The sequence below is a fragment of the Triticum aestivum genome, chromosome 1D, assembly GCF_018294505.1.
Source record: "Triticum aestivum cultivar Chinese Spring chromosome 1D, IWGSC CS RefSeq v2.1, whole genome shotgun sequence".
Lineage (NCBI taxonomy): Eukaryota > Viridiplantae > Streptophyta > Magnoliopsida > Poales > Poaceae > Triticum > Triticum aestivum.
The window spans coordinates 425645502-425652390 of NC_057796.1; the positions used below are offsets into that span (position 1 = coordinate 425645502).

Genomic DNA, 6889 nt, shown 5'->3' on the forward strand with positions numbered 1-6889 from the left:
TACCGGGCTCATGTATGTGTACAGGAGTCTTTAGCTGGACACACACATAGTGCTGCTAGTAGAAAAAAAGTTGAGCTGCTTCTACGGTTTGCTAGGTTCGCATGTACGTGTACAGCTTCAGATGAATTAGTTCTAGTACTGTAAAACCAATAAAATCAGAAAAAGATGACATATAGTGAAAAAATCTGTAAAATGCTGGGTGTGCCACGGCACACCCGGCACACCCTCTGGGTCCGCCAATGCGCACACGCACTAGCACCAACTCCACGGCGCAAATCCAGTCCAATCCACCATACCAACGCTAACTAGGGACCTCAGCCACTGGCAGCCAAGCACGCCGGAGGGAGATCGCGGAGGAGGAGGAGGCCGCGCGCCGGAGTCGGATCGACCGGCCCGGCCGCGCGGCGGAGGCGGCGCTGCGCGTCCCATCCAGATCGACGGGCCGCCCGCGAGGGGTTGGGAGCCGCGGCTTCGGACAAGGGCGCCGCCACCCGGGGCGCGTTTGGGCGGCGAATCGCTCGAAATCCCGATCTGAAACGGAGGGCATGGAGCAGCCAGTTAGTTCGGCTGGTTCTTCGAATACGGAACCTTCGGTGCGCAAGAGGAAGAAGCATTCCACTTCCCCGGAACTCATTTCCAGCAGCGACGACGAAGATGATTTCATTCCCCCACGGCGATCCAAGCATAAGAATACCCATGAATCAAAGGCTGCCAAGGTGATTTACGTTGTCTCATCCTTGCTGAATCTCCATGTGTTGCTACTTGTTATTTACATACTGCTGTCAATTCATGTCTCTTTTTGGGTCACACCTAGGTACCAATTAGTACCGTTTTATTTGGGAAATTGGGTTGCTATTGCTGTTCTAAGTCTAATAGTTTGCTGCCTCTACCTATTATATTTTTATATGCAGGCTAAGAAAGTCTCCAACAACTCTTCCACCATCCCCACAAAAAATGACGAGAAGAAGAAGAAGAAGAAGTGTCGTCCCACCATAAGGTGTGCTCCAGAGTTTATTAAATCAGCGATTGAAATTCTAAAAGATTGCCAGAGGAAAAGGATCAAGAAGTTAGGTTTTGGGTGGGTGCTCAGTTTGACTGTTGATGCGCTCCGGACAAGGAACCTGCCCGTGTTTCTAATGGACAATACAAGTGAATCCCTTGTGATCAATGTTGGCACGCAAGGTGGTCTTAAGATTACACCCCATGCTGTGCATTGTGTCCTTGGCTTACCCAATGGCGGCATAGATCCACCTCCTTTCTCCTGTGCACAAAAAAGAGAGCAACTTTTGACGCTCAAGAAACTACTTGGTGTCCCTAAGCAGAAAAACATTGATTTTGAAGTCTTGTACCAACGCATACGCCTCGGGGGCGATGACGACTTGACGATAAGATGCTTCATTATAATTGTGTTCAATCGTCTCTTATTCCCCACTACGAGTAAATATATCACAGGGAGGGATGCGGCTTGGACTTCTGACTTACACAATCTCCCAAATATTGATTGGTGCAAGGTCCTTGTTGACGACATTAGCCACGCTGTAATTTCCTGGAAGTCCAAGAGATTGGCTTATCCCAAGAGATTGGCTAATTCCAAGAAATTGTCTGAACCAACCCTGTCCCTCACTAGTTGCACCCTCTTTTGTATTGTAAGTCATTCCCTGTTTGGTTACTTTGTTCTTATTCTTCTTTTCTCTTTTAATCAAAGGATGTGATCTGCATTTGATATACTATGTTGTTACTTTTTGCAGATTTTTTATTTGGACAACCTATTAAGTATGAATCGGCTTGATGCAATTGAAATCCCACGTATCGCACACTTCACCAATGATATTATAGCGAATATCTTGCATGAGGATACACAGATAGCTAATGGCCTTGAAACATATGGTAAACTTGCGGTGAGTGCTACTGTTCTCACCATACATCATTGATACATTCTTTACTGTAGTCTCAGATTTTAAGTGACACCACTATATTACTTTTAACAGCTTAGGCCCAAGGAGGGTACCTACTATTTCGAGGATTCCCAATCTCAGCTCTTATTTACAGCCTGTCCACCTTCCCCGCCGCCTACTGTTCGAGTTCTCACAAATTATAGTGACAATCGTGCTTCAGTTCATGATGGATCATCTGGTGAACCCAATGTTAGTAAGGAGGTGCCTGCAAAATTTGATCATTTATCTCCGTCCGGACAACCCTCCCAAACTGTTGAGACATTAGAGACAGGACGTAGTGCCCTTGCCCCAGTTATACCAAGGTTCTGAATATGATGGATCTAGATGTCCATGTTGTGATGAGATCTGTTCATCTGTATGGTCCACCATTTCATTACTATTTTTTGTGTTTTCATACCTTTTAACGACTCATTTTGCATTACCTATTATTTTTTCAAGATGAGATGATGGAGGAAACAAATCTTGATGTTAGGCACAAGACCAATGCTACAATCCTACCTGACAAGAATCAAGGTTATTTTATATTCACACTCTCTTCTTTTTATGCTAGTTTGATATCATTTGCATTAACCCATCTTTTCTGTAGCTCGATCACCTTCCCTGCTGCCTACTGTTGACAGCAGCAGAGATGATCTGGACAACTCTGCTTCAGTTCATGATGGTTCATGTGGAGGTATATGAAGGTGTTAGAATTTCATGGAACTGGATGTTCAAGCAAACTACATATCTCATGAATTTGCAATTGTTGTGTTTGTATAACTTTATATTTTTCTTTTCATGTTGATTTTACATCACAGATAAAACTCTTAACTGCAGCTCACGGAGACATTCACACCAGGCAGGGGAGCGTGTTTATGACCGCCAATGCTGTCAGAACAGATTATCTCTCCCTGGAGCAAGAACGCAGAAAATCTCCAAGAGATAGCCAGCAGTTGCGGTCCAACGGGCCTTCCTCCAAACCTCAGGCTGCCCAAGTATGTAGATGCTATTCACTTTTGTCACAGCGTTCTAAGAGTTTGCGGAAGAAATTTCTGTGCATAGTCATAGTGGGTGCTAATTCCACACGGCATGGCATGTATGTTATGTGTTGTACTCCATGATTTTTTTGCAGACTACGGAGGGGACGCAAGTTGCTCCAGGCACCTCCATGGTAAGAAACAGGGGTTCTCTGTTGACGATGGAGAAAGGCGATCGGAAGGCCAGAGTGGAAACAAGTTTGCTTGACTGCCGCCTCTGCTTCCGCCCCTTAAAGCCTCCTGTCTTCCAGGCAAATACTTGACCAATTCTTTGTTCCATTCACCTGAGAAAGGCAGCATTAATACTAACCTCTTGCTATGATCTTGAATTTGTGCAGTGCAATGGCGGGCATTCAGCTTGTGGCACATGCCTTGTCGAGCTCCCTGGCGGACAGTGCCCGATGTGCAAGCATGGCGGTGGAGGCTTTGCCCCCTGCCTTGCAATGGACGGCATCGTCTCGTCGGCAACGATAAAGTGCTCCCACGATGGCTGCCAGAGCCACGTCACCTACCATGAGCATGACGATCACCATAGTGCGTGCCCACACGCACCCTGCTTCTGCACGGAGCCGGGCTGCAGCTTCGCCGGCCCGCCACCGGCGCTCCTCGGCCACCTTGCCACCCTGCATTCCTGGCCTGTGCACAAGATTGAGTACGGCAAGGTTCTCTGGCTTCAGGTTCCGGTGTCAGAACCGCGGCGTCTGCTCCTCGCGGAGGACGGCGGCGTGTTCCTTCTTGTTGTGGGCTTGCTCAATGCGATCACTGTTGTGTCAGTGGTGTGCATCAGGGCCAGCACGTCCCCGTCGCTGCAGTACCCAGCCATGATGTGGGCATATGGTCCGCCGGACGTTGCAGGCGTCAGATGTATGGTGGACACGGAGGCGGTGACGAGCAGCTCCAAGCCCCGCGATGTCGTCGCGGAGAAGCTGCCATTCGTCTTGCTTGTGCCGCCTACGCATGTGTTTGGGGCTGGGGCATCCAAGGAGTAGTCTCTTGAGATTCGAGTTAACAAGATGTGATTCTGAACTTAGTTTAGTAAGAATTAGTTGGAACCGGAGTAGTATGTGATTGGTAAGTAATGCTGCCTTTTGGTTGCAATTAGGATGTGTTGTTGCAGCTAGTGTTTTGGTAACCGTGATCCAATGCTATGTGTTGCTGGCTTGCTGCTCCATACAATGCGGCCATTTCTGTGAATGTAGCAACAAGACAGTTTTCAATGAATGGAAGTGCGCATTGTTTAACATACAAGAGAGGCTAGTTAATTCAGCATGCTCACGAGAAATACATTGAGAGATGGTGACATGTGTATGATCTTTGTATGATAGGAGGAAGAATTAGCATCAGGGAATTGACAGACAATTCCTAAAGAACAGCTATAACAATGTTCCAAATATACCCACCCAGCAAGAGGACAATAAAAATTAAGTGGTTAATGGATTCATCAATCCATATATCACAAAAAAAGGCTGCTAAGAGTCACAGGTGCCACCTCTCTTTTGTAAAACATCTCTGGCCAGCATACCATTTTTCATCAAGACCAAATAGATGACATGGGAAAATATCTGGTGCTACTATGCATAGGGTGATATGCTGCTAGAGCATCTTCAACAGCCGCATCAAACAAGCGTCGCGCCGCAAAATTGCCCATTTTAGCGCGCGCGCAACCGGTATAGTGGCTCCAGCGGGCGCGCAAAAACTGCGTGCGCGGCATATCTAGTTCAGCGCGCGGGCCGAAACTCCATCGCGTGCCGCTTATTTGCTGCGCCCGCTCCCGCGCGCTGGACTCTCGCGCGCTCGCTCGCAACTCACCCTCCGCCCTCCAGCCGCGGCGCCGCCACCGCCCGCGCCACCCGGCGACCGTTCCGGCGCTTCCCCGGCCTATCCCCGCGCCGCGGCGGCTTCCTCCACCCCCCTCTAGTCACCGCCGCCCCTCGCGCGCATCTGTCCTCCGACGAACAGCGCCCGGGCGCTCGCTGCTGCTCGGCGCCCGCAAGGTGTTCGACAAAACGCCTGCAAGGTATGTATTGCTCAAACTTCATGAATTTGGTGCATGTTGATTGTAGTTTTTATAGCATAGTATTGAACATTGTAGATGAGTTCGTCGTATGATTCTTCCGAAGAAGAATTTGATATGGAAGAGGAGGAGGATCTTGCAATGATCCTAGCTATGCACATCAATAAAAAACCGAAGCACGGTGGTTCGGTTATGGGTCGGCAGAAAATTTGGAGGGATATGATCGATGCCCACAACAGATTGATCAGGCATTATTTTGCGGAGAATCCCACATACCCCGAGTCGTATTTTCGTCGCCGGTTTAGGATGAGCACCGAGTTGTTCAGGCGCATTGCAGAGAAACTAGCGAGCCATGACCAGTTTTTTCAGCAAAGGAGGAATGCCGCCGGAGAGCTCGGGCATAGCACCTTTCAGAAGGTGACAGCTGCTTTGCGTATGTTGGCATACGGTATCCCGGCTGATCTAGTTGATGATCACCTGGCTATGGGTGAGAGCCAAGCCATCATGTGTGTCAAGCGCTTCGCAGTCGGAATTGTGCAAGTGTTTGGCCAGGAGTATTTGAGATCTCCCAATGCTGAAGACGCCGCAAGGCTATTGGAGATGAACAAAGCTCGCGGCTTTCCTGGTATGCTTGGCTCAATAGATTGCATGCATTGGAGTTGGAAGAATTGTCCAAAGGCATGGCATGGGCAATTCCACGGCCAAAAAAAGGGTTCCACTATAATCCTTGAAGCGGTGGCCGATCAAGAGACTTGGATTTGGCATGCATTCTTTGAAATGCCTGGATCTTTGAATGGCATCAATGTTGTCAACCGGTCACCACTGATGAATAAGATTGCAAATGGTGATTTACCACCGGTGCAGTTTGTAGCAAATGGCCGTACATACAACTATGGCTATTATCTAGCGGATGTCATCTATCGAAAGTGGCAAACCTTTGTGAAGCCGTTGAAAAAGCCGGAAGGTAAGAAAAATCTTGATTTCCACAATGCTCAGGCGGCGGCTAGAAAAGATGTGGAGAGAGCTTTTGGGATTTTGCAAGCCCAATTTGCTATTGTGAGAGGACCGGCTAGATTTTGGGATCAAAAAATGCTTTGGTACATCATGCACGCTTGTGTGATCATGCATAACATGATCATCGAGAATGAGCGTGGCCAAGATGTAGACTACTCTCAGTATGAGCTCTTGGGATATCCCGTGCGAGTGCGACGGAGGGCTGAAAGGGTGGCCCGTTTTGTTGCCTCCTATCATGCCATTCGACGTCCCGCAACGCATGATGATCTTCAGAAGGATCTCATTGAGGAGTGGTGGGCATGGAATGAACGACAAAGAGCATCATGATTTGTGCGTTCGATATTGTATTGTTGAACTATTTGTTGTTTTGAACGATAAACTGTTTGTTTGAGTTGTAATAACGAAATTGAACTATTTATTTTGATTTATTTTGTTTGTGTTTGATCTTTTTGCTTCTGTTTTGTAATGCATATGTTGTTTGTGCGAGAGTCGTGTGCGCTGCATTTTTGCGCGTCGCTGGACCTGCGCGCGCGCTGCATTTTAGCGCGGCTGCTGGAGCCAGCGCTGCCCGCCGCGCAAAACCAGGCGATGGGCGCGCGGCAAAGTAGTTTTTAGCGCGCGGCGCGTTCAGCCGCTGTTGGAGATGCTCTAAAACATGTGGTGCGTTGGATGTGAGAAGAAGGGACAAGATCAAGTTGCTAGCATATTTACATGCCCCCCCTGAAACATTTGCATCTTACCCCAAGAAAGCAGCATGTTCTTGCAAAAATTGCCCAAGACTACATAGCAGAAAACAGACATGTACCAGGAACAGAATCAAACAGATCAGCATGTGCACGCGGTGTATTCTCAATGTAGGACGGCACTCATATCAATTAGCCAGTTATATA

General features: G+C 48.1%; 1 pseudogene across 1 annotated transcript; it reads left to right on the forward strand.

Moving 5' to 3' along the window:
- Positions 1-216: 216 nt before the first annotated feature.
- Positions 217-3990, forward strand: LOC123160026 (uncharacterized; annotated as a pseudogene). The gene is made up of 9 exons (XR_006479960.1): positions 217-716; positions 912-1646; positions 1749-1898; positions 1989-2148; positions 2394-2468; positions 2542-2628; positions 2772-2929; positions 3067-3222; positions 3310-3990. The product of XR_006479960.1 is annotated as an uncharacterized protein (transcript).
- Positions 3991-6889: the final 2899 nt, after the last annotated feature.